The following is a 16224-nucleotide window of genomic DNA, read 5'->3' on the forward strand; positions in this document are numbered from 1 at the left end:
AGTCCTTGACATTTGCATAAAACAAATCAAATGTTTTGTTTTCTCTGGTACAGCAGCTGACAAACTAGTTGTTGGATGGGTGCAAAAACTTGTTATCACTCATGTAAAAACGTTGTGTTGCAAGGCACCTGCACTATGCCTTCCTCCCTGTGTGTGTGAGATCATTGTTATCTCTGTGTGAACCAGCCTCCTTTCTGTCTCACACACACACACCCTGTCTGAACTGTCTGTTGAACTGTGCATATAAATAAAGAGATAGGGTGTCAAAACTTTGTAGTTTCACTGCAAAGTGGGCTACCCTTGCTGCAAGTAACTATGACTGTATCGTTCTTACCTCTGAGTTGACTAAATAATACCTAACATTTATTGGTCCTTCGAAGCCGGATTAATTCAATAACCTTATTTCTCTTTGCTTTAACAGTAACTCTGGGATCCGTGGGGGAAGCCTGACGTCGAGCGAAGCACCGCTGCACAGCCTCCTTTAGCCGGAGTGGCTGAAAGTCCCGGTGTGTGTGAATTCACACCTGGCCAGTGGGTTATGGCCTTCCTCGGCGCGGGGTGACTCTCACAGGGTCCAGAGAGTCACCAAGAAGTCAACTCCGAGGTGAGACAGTTTTAAAATACAGTTCATAGGAAAAGTACTTAACAGTCGTTGGTAGTGCGTCGCCGGTAAGGACGCTGCATTCGGATGGTTTTATTCCACCGTGAAAGGAATAGTGACAAATTTGGTACAATCCCGCCGTGAAGGGGATTAAAGAAAACGACTGAGGATTATTCCCCTGCGAGGGAATAGAGTAAGCACTATATAAATAAAAGAAGAAAAGTACTTAAAAGTCGTTGGTAGTGCGTCGCCGGTAAGGACGCTGCATTGGTATGGTTTTATTCCACCGTGAAAGGAATAGTGACAAATTAGGGTAGGGCCCCGCCAAGAAGGGGGCCAAATAAAACGACTAAGGGTTATTCCCCTGCGAGGGAATAGAAAAAGCGCTATAAAAGTAAAAAGAACGGAGTAAATTGAGCTCATAAAATAACACCAAGTTAACTTAGAAAAATTACAAGGTACCTGAAACTAACTGTGTGACTGTGTTGTGTGTGTATGGAGGACTAAGCATTTTAATAGAATCAGCAGGATTCTGCTAGTCCTGTGTTTTCTTTTGCCCAGATTAAAACTACGTACTGGTGACTTTGGAGATTCAGGTCGGATTTCATTCCAGAAAATTAACACCGCTGCGAATTAGTCGCAGTAGAAGGGCGTGTTAATGTCCTTTCCTTAAAGTCTCATGCCAGTGACCTTTTATCTGGGACATTTATACTACAATTAAACTAACATAAAACATAATGGGGAAGAAACAAAGTAAACTAATTGACTTAGAAGGGGAGGTAACGTTTATGGAGAACTATGTAAAAGGAGCAGGTATGATCTGTCATAGATGGAATAAAAAATAAAAAAACATGGGTTTTTGGGCAAATTAGATACAAAGGATGTCTTAAAATTACAAGGGGATCTAAAATTAGAAATAATGAAAACTAAAAAGAGAAAAATAACAAAGAACAATGGGGAAAGAACAGAGAAAAATCTCTGATTTAACAGAAATATGTACACGATGGCATAAAAATACGGATTTTCAGGTAACTTAATTATCACTGAAATCCTAAAACTACACGGGGATCTTAAACTGGAGATTATGCATTCAAAAGATTCAAGAGACAATAAAAAACCTTGCCAGATTATAATTTCAAAGGGGACTTTTCAGTCCCTGAGCGCTCACAGTTGATAAACAGATTAAAACAAAAAGATGAATTTAAAAAACAACAATAAGAGCAGCTTTTAACTGACATAGCCATAATACTGAGGCCTTAAGAAAAGCACAGGAAAAAACCGCCACCCATCCCAGTTTAGAATACCAAGGTAGCCCCAAATTATAAAGACTAAGAGATGGTTTTAGAGGACGTGGTAAAAGAAGTTAAAAGAGGAGGTGACAATGTGGACAACATGGAAACTGTCCAACTGGACAACCCAGTGAACAATGACTAGAGAAGAGAGAACAGAATGTTGTTAAAGAAGTAATCTGAGAGTAAATGATTTTGTAGGCAAGCATTAGTGAGAAACAGGTGCTTTAAAAATCATTCTATGGTGTTATACTACCAACAATATCATGATAAAATGCAAAAGATTCATTTTACAGGGAAATAATTCCATATTTGGCTCAGATTTTGTGCATTCTTGATTTTTCCTCTTTGAGAGAAGTTAAATTTCAGCTCTGTGAAATGACCTTGACAAAGAGATGCAGCTGCCTGAAAACAAAGATAAACTTCTGCAAACAGCAGAAGCCTGTCTCTGCTGAAAGGTCTGAAAAAAAAAAATTGTAACTCTACCCTGCATGTGTCAAACTCAAGGTCCGCGGGCCAAAACCGGACCTCAGAAGTTTAGTGATTCTCTAGAAGTAGAGCCTTTTAATATGGTGATTGTGTGCTTGAATGTTATTTTGTCAATCAATAAGCAGTTTTGTTTACATTCTGCCACAATCTGCCTTTTGAAAATGTTTTGAATCTTGCTCTTTATGTATAAAAAAAGAAAGAAAAGAAAAATTGGCTAAAGTCTGCAGACACAAAATGAACTTGGATTGAAGCTCTAACTATGTTTATTTAATCTGAGATCCTCTCCAAATGCAACAGTATATGTCAGTCTACATGAGATACTAACAAATTCACCTACTGGTATAATATAAAGATGTGAGTGAATATGTGAAACAAACAATGATGAAAGTTTTTCAACAGGTGATGCTCATCCAGGAGGAAGACAGTGTTCCTAGGAAATGCAGCTCATTCATTAACAATCATTTTTTCTCTTATAGGTGGAAGTTTTGCTGACTAATCATAGGCTGAATCTATGAAACATTATGTGCACAGAACAAATGACCAAGGTTCTGACTGACTTATGAACCTCACTGACCTGACAATGATAACATGACACCCAACAGATAACACCTTTAAGATGGACCCACTAAGACCACCTTATTGATTCTTGGTGAATAAAAAAAAAAGAATTGAAGCGTTCAAAACAGACCTAGTGGAAACAAAAGGGGTTATGAGGAAACAATGTGCATTTTAAGAATAATAGAAGTCAAATTATGTTCAAATTTTTGCAAATAAAATGACTCTGACAGAGAAATAAGTAAGTAGTGTGTGAATCCTGCCCTAGCTGCTGTCCTACCTGAACTGTGGTCCCAATCATAAACTGATGTAGGGCTTATAAAGGGGTTCCCACCATACAAGGTTAAACTAATATCTGAAAAAAGGCCATTAGTCCGCCAATACCCCTTAAAGCCAGAAGCTGAAGAAGATACTAAGCCAGTAATACAAGATATGTTGAAGTCAGGAATATTAAGAGAAGCACCTGACGCTACATGCAAGGCATATCACACTGACATCGCTATTATTATCACAGCCAAACATAACTCTAAAAAGATGTGCCCCTTAAAACCAAGTAATCTAATACCTACTGCAGAAGATGGAAAACCCCATTCTTATAAAGCAAAAGTTGAAGAAGACACCAAACCCAGACAAGACATTTCTCAAACCCTTATACCAGATTCATGTGTTGTGTTTGTAGATGGCTCAGCATCTAAAGATGAATATGGAAAGAATAGAGTTGGTTATGCAGTAACAACCATCGATAGGATAATAGAAGCCAAATCTCTACTCAATACATGCTCAGCCCAAACAGCAGAATTATATGCTGTCGTAAGAGCATGTGAATTACATGAGGGACAAATACTTACTATATACACAGACAGCCAATATGTTTTCGGATCAGTACATCACCATGCTAAGATTTGGCAAAATAGAGGTTTTAAAACATCATCAGGGACAGAACTAACTCATTTCAACCTATTAAAGAGAAAATGTCAGATCTGCTATTTATAGACACAGACGTGCTGAAAGACGCCCAACAGTCAGCACCCAAGACAGAAATAAAGGCCTGGCTAAAGAGAGGAGCACAGAAAAAAGATGACATCTATCAGATAGAAGATAAACCAATCCTCCCAAAAAATGTATACAACACAGCGGCTACAGTGACACATTGGGAAGACCCACGTGTCAAGGGGGGAATATGTCACATCTGGTAAAGCATTAATGCTACACTATAAATATTTCTGACTATGCAAATCATTTTTGCAGATCATGCATAATTTGTTGCAAACACGGGGGAAGAAATATTGCCTAGTTGTAATAGATGAACCTAGTGACACATTTCTTCCCCACATATGGTATCCCACAGATTATAAGGTCAGATAATGGAACTCATTTTGTAAATAAATTAATAGAACTAAGTTCTAAAGCATTAGGGTTTCAGTTAAAGATTAAGGAAAACAATGGAAGAAACAGGGAGGCCATGGCCCGGATGCCTATCCCTGGTTAAATTATGGATGAGAATAACTCCAAATCAAACTGGTCTTACTTCATTTGCCACCTACTGTACATCATTGTATGGCTCCACCCACTATATTCTGAGCCTGAGATCACGTGGCACCAAGTTGCTGATGTGAATTTGTATTCTCAAAGAAATAGTACATGGCAGACCATTTTCTCTGCCTTCTGACATGAATGAAATAGAGAAAGCACAACAGGAAACTTGATTAGCTGAGTGGATGAATAAAATGTTGCAGACAAAAGAAGAACAAATGTCCAGTGGTCTGCCGATAATCTCTGCTCCTATCCCACAGAATGAGGCCTGGAGACCTGGTCCTGATTAAGACACTCCACCGGAAGGATTGGAGCACTCCTCGGTGGAAAGGGCCGTTTCAAATACTCCTAACAACGCCCACAGCTCTGAAAATAGCAGAGAGGCCTTCCTGGATCCATAAAAGCCACTGTAAGCCAGTTTTGCCGTTACAGGAGCCAGATCAACTGACGGGGTAGCAGAGGAAGTCCGGGTTCAAAGGAGTTGGAGGACCCATATGGCCCAGCGTCTCAAACCGGTGAAGAAAAAAGCTGATCTGCGCCCAATTATAAAATGGCTCTCTGTAACATGTGGACAGGACTGATAAGCCTGAGCTTAATTCTGGTAGCAGGACTCTTTCTCTATCTAAAGCAGGATCCACAGGAGGTGATACCGAACCAGAAGAGATGGACATCAGACGGGACCCATCTCAGACCACTGATGGAAGGACATGACACACACCCATTTCTGCAAAATTACTGGTATCGTTATGTGTATGACACAGCTAAAACTCAAAATAAAACTGATTGTTATGTGTGTTCCATAATGCCCGTGCATTCCCAAGGCCCCACCATATATGTCAAAGTTATGAACCTCACCGAGACAAGTTGCGCCATATCAATGGGCCTGATAGGATATACAAATAAAAATTTCTTTCTTATGCCAGACCAAGCTTTCAGTAACCAGAGATTAAATTGTTGTGACCCAGAAAACTGCACTTGCGACAGAAAACAATGGCAACCTCTCAACATTACAGGGAAATCAGAACCATTCAAAGCACATGTAACAGACCCCGGAAACCATCGACACTGCATAAGACAAAAATATTACAGGGAATCATACTCATTTTGTAGGGAATACTACGAAATGTAACTACTTCTACACTTACAGGAATAATCCCGGAAACGGCACAGACTGGATAGAAGGGGTGGCATGGTTATGTGATAATAACGCTTATGTACTTCCACCCAGTTGGTATGGTGTATGTGCCCCAGTTTTCACATCAGATCACACTGTGGTACTTAGTAAGCAGACTATAGTTATACCACATAGGAGATCAAAAAGGGAAATAGATGTTAAACCACATGACCTCATTTGGGGAACAAATGTCCCAGATGAATTTAAACTTTGGTCTAAAGATGATAAAACATTATTATCTCTCTTACCCTGGTTAGGTGTGGGCAAATTAATGCTGCACGTGGAAACTTTAAGTTATCGATTTGGATTGTTTCTAAATAACTCCATAATAGTAGAAGAGGGTCAAAACACAGAAATGAGCGCTATGCGAGCCATGATAATTCAGAACCGCATGGCTTTGGATATTCTAACAGCATCAACGGGGGGCGTTTGTGTTCCATTGAATAACACCTGTTGCACATATATCCCAGATAATATACACTCTGCAAACATAACGGGAGCATTAAACAACCTACAGAATCTGCAAAATGTCATGGCACATGACCACCCAGATCCTAACTCTTCTTGGTTAGATTGGATGCTCACAGGGGGGTGGATAAATCTGTTTAAGGTTCTCTTAGTTGCAGTAATAGCATGCATGGGCCTTCTGTGTCTCCTGTCAATATGTATTATCCCATGTTGCAAATGCATGGTACAAAGAATAGTAACTCAGTCAGTCACGGTGGCATATGCAACACTGAACCAGGTAGAAATGCACGAAAATGAAGGGGACGATTATGATGACATGTTGTAAATAAATCACATCAAAAGCCTGAGTGTACTCATACATTGTATTTCATAAAATGACCTTACAGCAGAAAATCGAAAGAAGTTGTTGCTTAAGTGAAATGAGAAAAAGTACAATGATGACATAAACAGGGCAGATTTTTAAATTCCTTTATTATGTTTTACTGTTTTCATTAAGTATTATTCTTTTATTTTTATGATTTCAAGTATTATTCTTTTATTTTTATGATTTCAAGTATTAATCAACATTTAACTTTTAATGGTTGCCGAGGGCGGCGGGACCGTATGAGTATTTCCCACAAAATATAATCTGTTTACCGTCCGTGGGTTTCTGCTCATACAGAGTATTTTTCTTATTTGTTTTTATATTAAATGTTTTTACTTGTGATAAAAGGAGGGACTGTTGGATGGGTGCAAAAACTTGTTATCACTCATGTAAAAACTTTGTGTTGCAAGGCACCTGCACTATGCCTTCCTCCCTGTGTGTGTGAGATCATTGTTATCTCTGTGTGAACCAGTCTCCTTTCTGTCTCACACACATACACCCTGTCTGAACTGTCTGTTGAATTGTGTATATAAATAAAGAGATAGGGTGTCAAAACTTTGTAGTTGCACTGCAAAGTGGGCTACCCTTGCTGCAAGTAACTCTGACTGTATCGTTCTTACCTCTGAGTTGACTAAATTATACCCAACACTAGTAGAGAATGAAGCATGGTTAAAATCATCAGATATTGCTACAAACGCATTGGGATGTTGTGTTTGTAGCTTAGCAACAACTTAGCTGATGGCATCACATGCAGTGTCGGCAACAGCTAAAGGTGTAACGTATACTGTTGCCAAACTAACAGTGCTGATCTCTCTGGGTAAATAATATGGAAAAAAAACTTATTGCTAATAGTTCAATATTGGGATTGCAGAGACGACACTTCACAGTAACATGTCCTGAACGACACCATCTGTTGTTCACAGGTACTGCTAGTCCACCTCCTTTACGTTTGCCGCTCCTCTTTGAATCTCTGTCTGCTTGTAAGGTCAGAAAGCCTGGCAGATAGACTCTGGAGTCAAGGATATGATCCTGCAGCCACGTCTCAGTGAAACACATAATACTGCATTCCTGATACTCTGGCTGGGTCCTTTGTAGGGCTTGGAGTTCATCCAACTTGTTTTCCAACGATCTCACATTGCCCATCAGAATCGATGGAAGAGATGGTTTGAACTTCCTCCCTTTCTGTCTTCTCTTTGGTCCTACTCTGCATTAATGGCGCCTCCTTTTCAATTCATCAGGGATTCGGGGTTGTAGTTGAAGTATTATTTTAGCTTTTAAGATATTACTTAGTTGCTCCCGGTTGTAAAAAAAACAACCCCATTTCCATGGCAATGCATCATAACAAATGTCCAAAAGTAAAAAGTATCAGCAAAAGTCCTTCCAGCTGCACAGCATCTGATGCCAGAGAGAATAATCGTCCAAAAAATCCATTTTATCCACCACAAGAGGAATTTGAGTTCTTAAAAAGAATTAATCAGAAAGAGAAGTAACAGAGATACTCCAACCTGATGCCAACCTGGAGTGCATTTCTAGAATGTACTCCATGCACTCCTCACTCAGCGGCCCCGGATTAGTTTTAGACGTAGGGTGGCCGTGGGGTGGATGGGTCGAGTCGCCTTGTACTTGAATTCAGGTGCACGTACTCAAGGTAATGTTGGTGCGTACCAGTGGCGGAAGCTGGTCTTTCAAAGAGGGGAAGCTCAATTTCAAGATCGCTGACTCGCTGATTCGCTCATTTCACTGTCAATCAAAAAGGGAATCAGCCTTAGACAGATCATCCAATCATCATGCAGAAGGTGAGTGTCCGGGCCAGCCGAGGCCAACCCACTGCCCCATAGACCCCCAGAGACGCTGAGCGTCCGATGGGCAGGACAAAGCCCAGCATTTTTGTTTCGCTATTGAACTCACTGTTTAAAGCACTGTGAAGCTGCCGGAATGAGTGAGAGGAAAGCTGCGTCGTTACCAGTGATAAGAAGCTGATTCTGAACAAAAGTTGACCGTGTTGTAGTCCATATTTAGTCAATAACATGTACACACAACAGTATATATTTGATCACTTATTTTCTGACATTTTAGGGAAGCTGAGCTTCCCTTGCAGTCTTAGAGCAATTGCCACTGGTGCGTACTTAAGTGGCGTTTTTAAGGTCTTGAAACAGTTCCCTTTAAAGAGGCCCTGTTCCATCTAAAGTAGCCCATTACACTCTCTGTTTATGTACTTTGACCACGGCTTATTCCTCCTGCTACGTGCTGAGTGGGGCTCACCCCGGTCTCACTGAGTATAAACGATGTTGAGACCAGACCAAATAGCGTTTTTTCTTCAGCCTTTAGGAATCAGTGCAGCCCAGACCATAAAGCGCTGTGCCTATTCCCATAGAATCTGGGGTTACCGAATCTAACCCTTTGAGGCTGTCGCTACTAGGTTAAAGGTGAGTGTTGTCTTTGCCTCATTGGTTCCATCCAGAACACAGACATAAAGCATCTGCTCGCAAAACAACTTCAAACTCGGACGTCAGCATGCGTTAATAAGCACTCAGAGGCACACCTGTACAAGGAGGATAAATAATATCGTCAGGGTGGAGGCAGAAATGACAAACCTGCTGCTGTGAACAGTAACGACACAGGTTAACAAATTGTAACAGTCCAGAAGACCAGGAGCAGATCATGGAGAGCTGTGGTTCTCACTGAGCCCATGGGAGCACCGCTAGGAGTGGACCACTTCCCTCAGAGTTCATGGCCGAAGATGGTCCTTTGTGGTTTTTCTCCAGTTTTGCTGATTCCGCAGCCTCTGGATCAGGTCACTGTTTCTCCTGCACCCCATCCCACTTCATGCTGTCGTATTGTTGAACAGTAGAGAATTAATTAAAGCATCATTACATTAAAAGTTTCAGTTGAGGTAAAAACTAGTAAATATCAATTTCTATGTTGGGTTCATATATTTGGACGTCCGACTCTAGAGGATTCAGGGCTTCATCAGTCATACACCTCACAACACATCACTGAACTGAGATCAAATATAGCCCTGGAAATATCAAATATTATTGTATGTACATGATATAGGCTATTATTATATTACAAATAATCCAACAACAATTTTATGAGAACAATCATTAGGCCTACATTAATACACGAACCGGTAGAATCATGATAAATGGGTGTTTTTATTGCCTGTCTGATTTGTCAGATGTAATTTTTTATTATTAAATTAAAGAAAATAAAAAATTTAATTAAAAAATGGATTCTGTTTTGTCGCTATGCTGTTGAACTTCTGATAACAAATCAATCATCTTTTCATTTATTTTTTTTATATTAACTAATATTGTCTTTAATAAAAAGAAAGGGTAAAACAGAAGTTCTCCATTCATTAAAAAACGGTTTTGTGTGCGCTGGGATCTAGAGAGATTATTTTACTGTCATTGCATTCAGAAAATGAAACGATGACCCTGACAAGTTGCCACAGGCCCTGATTATTTTTTCTTATATTATTTCAAAGATGTTCACACAAATTGAAGTCAGTTCTATTCTTCTTCATCTGCCTGCACAACCTCCACATAGCGACCTGCCATCGGTGTGCGCTGTGCGGTGCTGTTGCAAATTTCAGCTGCCTTTGGGACACACATGAATGACAGACTGATAAAGGACGCAGTTGTTACATAAACATATTGGCATCCACTCTTCCCAGAATTTGACAACTTTGTGCTGAAAAGCCCGATACTGCATCTAATTGAGGCATATGTGATAACTACACAGGTGTTTTTTTGTGCTTCTGATTCCATTGCCTTGTAAATATATCACGCTGCTTGTGTTTTTGCGGATGCAGTCCAGACAGAGGTCCGTCTCTTGTTTCCTCACTGGTGTATACCGTTTTGCTCATGCAATACTAAGCCTGTCCATGTCTTTGATTGCTTTCATACCTACTTCTAGCACTTCAAGCCTGGCTGTATGTTCTCGCTTTCATTAATTAAAAACCTTCTACTCACTGCTCTACTTCCTGTCTGCCTGCATTCTGGGGTTCCAATTCAAAAACCACACCCTGACACTACTTGCCCTCAGAAGGAAAATTATTTTAAAAAACTTCGAGGTTAGATTTGAAGCAAAATCACATGACATTTCCAGCTAAGCAACAGTTCAACTCTGACATTTTCATCTGATGTATTGAAAGGAAAAAGCGTCCCCCAGAGTTAGATTGGATAAGAGTTAACACATAAGTAACCATATTCTCTCACAGTTGTCCTATTACTATTGTCATGTAAACTTAGTTTAGTGTGTGTCTGTTTACTTTCCTAGTAAACAGACAGTTCCTTCTAAAATTCCTTCTACAGAAAAGCATCCCCATAGCATGATGTTGGCCAGAAAGTTACACTTCTCAGCTGATCAGAGCAACTTCTTCTGCATGTTTTCTTTGCACCCTCCACTGCTTGAGGCAAACTGGCCAATTTTTCTATGGCTTTTTTAAAACAATGTTTTTCTTCTTAATACTTCGATAAAGGCCAGATTTGTGGAAAAAATTAGCAAAAGTTATCCTACAGACAGATTATCATGCCTAAACTGTGGGTCTTTGCAGCTCCTCTAGAGTTGCCATAGGCCTCTTGGTTGCTTCTCTGATTAGTTATCTCACACAAGTGGACTCTATTGACCATTTAGACAGTTGGAAGAACTTGATTTTATTTTAGTGTATCTAAATAAGAGGGGCACAATACAAATGCATGCCACACATTTAGGGGTGGGTTCCTTTTCACATTTGAACCACCGATGCTCGGTACCATATTGGTAGAGGGAGTGACCAATTAACACAAATGAGCAAGGAGAGCATGGAGGTGACCAGAATACAAGAAAACAATGACTAGACTAAGAACATAAACAAGAACCAGAAATGAACAGAAAAGCACCTGGCTGAGCAAAACGTAAACAAACACAAACCTAGCAGACAGATCCTGACACCGGTGGTTACTGACATCAGTACACTCTTGTCGTGCAATGCTGTGTTCATGTCCGACATGGAAATTTGCCCACTCTTCCACTCCCTCAGTGTCATAATGATGCATTTAGGTGACAAAACATGGTACCATTTGATTTTACAATGAATAGGTACTTGTTAGTACCGACGGAACCTATAAAAGTACCTATAAAAGTACCGAATTCGGTACCCATCCCTACACACATCAGAGTTTTGCTTGCCAAAACCATAGAAAATCATGTTTTATTTTCCCTCTGATCCACAATCATGCACTACTCAAAGTGTGCGTGATTATGGATCACCACTAATATTCATAGAATTTTGTGCTGTGAAAAAATTTGGAAATCCATTGTAAATGCAGGAGTATTCATTGTGATGAGGTGGAGGCCTCAACATTCTTCTGGATCAAAGACTATCTGACAAACAGACCACAGTTTGTCAGACTGAAGGTTCGTGTGTCTAACCAGGTAGTCAGCAACACAGGAGCACCACAGGGGTCTGTACTCTCACCATTCCTCTTCACTCTGTTCATCTCAGACGTCCAGTACAAGACAGACTTCTGTCATCTGCAGAAATACTCGGATGATTCTGCAGTCGTGGGGTGGATCAGAGATGGACAAGAAGCTGACCCGAGCTGCAGGACCACTGTGTGTCATGGTGTTGAAACCATCATCTTATCTTGAACGTGAATAAAACAAAGGAGATGACTGTGGATTTTAAGAGAAACAGGAATAGGTCAGACACTATTTCCATCATGGCAGAAGAAGTGTAGGTGGTGGAGCAGTATAAATACCTATGTGTTCACCTGGACAACAGAGTGGAGCAGAGATGCAACTGTGAAGCCGTTTACAAGAAGGGACAGTGCAGACTGTACTCCTTTGCAGCAAGATGCTGCATATCTTCTATAAGTCTGTTGTGGAAAGTGTGATCTCTTCTACCATCATCTGCTGGGGAAGCAGCATCAGAGCCAGGGACTTAAAAAGCTCAACAAGCTAATAAAGAAGGCTGGCTCTGTTCTGGGGACTCCTCTGGAACCTCTGGAGATCATTGTGCAAAGAAGGATTCTTCATAAAATGAAGAACATTATGGAGAACCCTGAGCATCCTCTTCTGACAACAACAGAATGTCTTCAGTCAGAGGCTTCTTCAGATCTGCTGTAAGACGGAGCGCTACAGGAGATCCTTCCTGCCCACAGCCATCAGCATCTACAGCAACTCTTTGAGGAAACCTGCAGAATATGAGCTACAACATTTAATTTCCCTTTGGAATTATTTAAAGTATTTTTGAATCAGATTGAATTGCAAAAGGCCTACTAAAGGTTAACCCCTGTTTGTTACAGTGGTAATGTGGCTCCACTGGTGTTAGAAGTGAATGTTTTTGTACAAGAATTTACTTTTAATAGTCCTCTTCACTCTAAAGTTTGCCATGATCTGCCCACCTATTTAGCATTTAACATTTAGCTACAATTTTTGTACACAACGTTTGGGTCTTTCACACAATAACACTGACAGACAGAAATATACTGCAAATTATTTAGCAAGTAAATCTTACAAGAAGCAAAACAGTTTACTTCTGAACAAACCACTACTCCCACTATTTGTTTTTCTTATTCATTAGATTGATGAGATGCAAGAACATGAAATGAAAAGAGAAACTGTGATATATCTTCATGTTGAGTGAATCCTGACTGGGCAAAAACTGATGATGTGAAAGCCAGCAGGGTCGGCCTTTGTCATGTTTTCATTTAGTTTAGCTGTTTCCCACTTTCTCAGAAAGCTCTGGGGAATCTCAAACCCTGGAAGAGATGACCTACTACTACATTTATTGGCATCCATAAAAGCATATGTGCTGAAACATTATTGAACAAGACACAGCATAGAATCAAAAAGTTCCCCTTTTAACTAGATTATATCAGCATGCAAAAAGTGCAAAGTGTGTGGTTCAGGCTCCTCTGATCATGAAAATAATATTAGCAAAATGTGTACATTTTCAATAAGAAAATCTCTCCTCAGATTCTCAGACTGTCTGAGAGGGATAGTAGTCTATTTTCATTTATCAATATGTTATCCTGAAAATGTTATATTTTATGAATCCAACTCTAATCATAAATAAAACCCTAATGTTTATGGTAAAACACAGATTTCTTAAAAGATTCAATGAACCTGCACAACTTTTTGTGTCTACCCCATGAGTGTAACAGGTTTTAGCAAACATTCTCACAATATTAAGCTTTCTAGCTGCTGTATGAGTCTGAACTATTAATATAAGAGAGGTTGACAGAATATATCCATGTTTGAGGATCTTGTTTTGAAGTAAGAATAAAAGAAGTTCTTGAGTTGTCTGTTGTGTTATAAGTTCTGACTCATCTGCTAGCTGGGCCTCGATGACATAAGCACTTCATTAGCCTTCACCAGTAAATCCTCTTGGTAGCAGAATTTTGAGTCCAAGATAGAAAACTAAATTAGTGGTAAAGTGACAAACAAGATGAGACAGTTTAAACAATGTAAGAATATTAGGATTAACTAACAACACTAAAGATAGCATCTGCTTTGAAGCTTCCTATCAGTGTAAAGGGCAATTTCACGGTAATGAATTAAGGCCAAAACACATCTAGACTGCGTTTGATCATTGCTTATTCAAAATCTTCAGTAATTCGACTGGTCAAACCTAAACTGATAAACCCCACACTAAACAGATTTATTAAAACGCAATTAGAGATTAATGGAACCTTTATGGTGTTTGTGGGAACACAAAAATAAGCATTTTCAATGCATTTTGATATTTGTACTTCCTTTAGATTGAGACCAGCATGAAAACCACAACAGGAACAGTCAGACATGGACTTAGATATACAGTATCATTCTGATCACAAATTCTGTTAAAATACATTTCTCCAGTCAGTTTTGTGTTTGTTCTCCTCATTGAGTTATGTTTGAACTTCAGGTTTGGGTTTTCTGACTCTTGTGTCTAGATGCCCTCTGTTGCCCTTATTTCCCGTACTGCATTCCACCACCTGTTCTGTATTCCCTATCAGCTCCCCTATGTACATGTGCCAATCCCCTTTCCCAGAATCTGAACTGACTGGTTTTCATGGTGGTTTGTCAGATCCTCAGCTTATTGTTTAGCCATGGTTTTGGACCACCCTTAGACTCCTCATGTTTTTTGTTCAGTTTTTAAATGCAGTTAAATTATGGGTCTAAACAGTGTGGGCCAGTCATTTAACTGTAAGTCATGACATTGACACTACCAACTCTGTTTAGTTTTTTTTTTTTTTTCAATTTTTAACATTTAGAACTGTTGTGCTATTTATTTGGGGTGGACTTTTTAGTGTGGATCTCTTACAAAAACTTCATTATATGGTTAAATATTCTTGCTCATAACTGTATTGTCACATTCTTCTCTTATAGTCCTAGTTTATTTTAGACAAAAATAAACATTAGGTTATAAACATCAGGGCTGTGGTTCCCTCCAACCTATTTTCTAAGAAGCCACAGGAAATGGTGACAAGCTGTCACATTGTTGTCATCCACAGCAACAATGACAAATGTGTTTGGAAATAACTGAGAGACTTCCTCGTTCAGAGTGCTTGAGATTGTTAGGTCAGCTCTTCTCTTAGCTGCTCTGGCAAAACCCAGCAGGATCACATATTACTGACCCATGAAGAGCAACGATTGTCTCTAAGCAGCAGATCACTAAATTTCCCCACTGAAAGACAATAAAGATTATTTCAATTGTTCCTATTCTCTTGTCAGTCACAAAAAGGTTGCAATGCCAGGAAGGAAATAGTAACATAGCATGCTATTGCTGTTTGCTCAAGATTTAGAGAGCTGGTTGAATAATCAGACACATACACTATATTGCCTAAAGTATTCACTCACCTATCCAAATAATTGAAATCAGGTGTTCCAATCACTTCCATCACCACAGGTAATCAAGTACCTAGGCAAGCAGACTGTTTCTGCAAACAGTACTGTGATACGATGCCACCTGTGCAACAAGTCCAGTCATGGGCATTACCATGGATAGGAGTCTTACCTACAGAGTTCTTACCTCAACTTGATAGAACACCTTTAGGATGAATTAGAGTGGAGACTGGGAGCCAGGCCTTCTTGTCCAACATCAGTATAGGACCTCACAAATGTGCCTCTGGAAGAACGGTCAAAATGTTCCATGAACACCCTCCTAAACCTTGTGGACAGCCTTCACAAAAGACTTTGAGCTGTTGTGGCCGCAAAGGGGGGACCAACGTCATTTTGAACCCTATGGATTAAGAATGGAATGTCACTTAAGTTCAAGTCAAGGATGTTGGGCAACTACTTTTGGCAATAGTGTACATACGATAAAGTGGCACCATTTTATTTTAGCCTAATCTGGTTAAAAAATTCTGACAAATAGGAAAATTGCAGCATATATTATTTATTATACAGAAACTACTTTTATTACTTATAGGCCCATTCACTGAGGTCATTGAAACCAGCTTTTCAAAGATACTAGAGCAGTGTCCAACCTAAAACTGTGAAAGTGAGACCCCCAGTACACTGAATTAAGAATACACTAATACCTCTTAGTACTCCAGAAACATTTTTTTCCTACCAACCACTAGGATGTTTCTTCACAAGCTTCCAAATTTCCCTATATATATGTACATGTAAGGTTTCTGTGCCTCCACCATCAGTTTTAACTTAGTTGTTTCAAACATGATCTGGACTTTTATTAGTTTATCAGCAGTTTTAGATTATTGGGTGGCTCTGTATTATTATGCTGATAACACTGAGGCTTTCAAGTTGTTTTTCATGA

This window comes from Girardinichthys multiradiatus, chromosome 6 (assembly GCF_021462225.1).
Source record: "Girardinichthys multiradiatus isolate DD_20200921_A chromosome 6, DD_fGirMul_XY1, whole genome shotgun sequence".
In the NCBI taxonomy this organism is placed as follows: Eukaryota; Metazoa; Chordata; class Actinopteri; order Cyprinodontiformes; family Goodeidae; genus Girardinichthys; species Girardinichthys multiradiatus.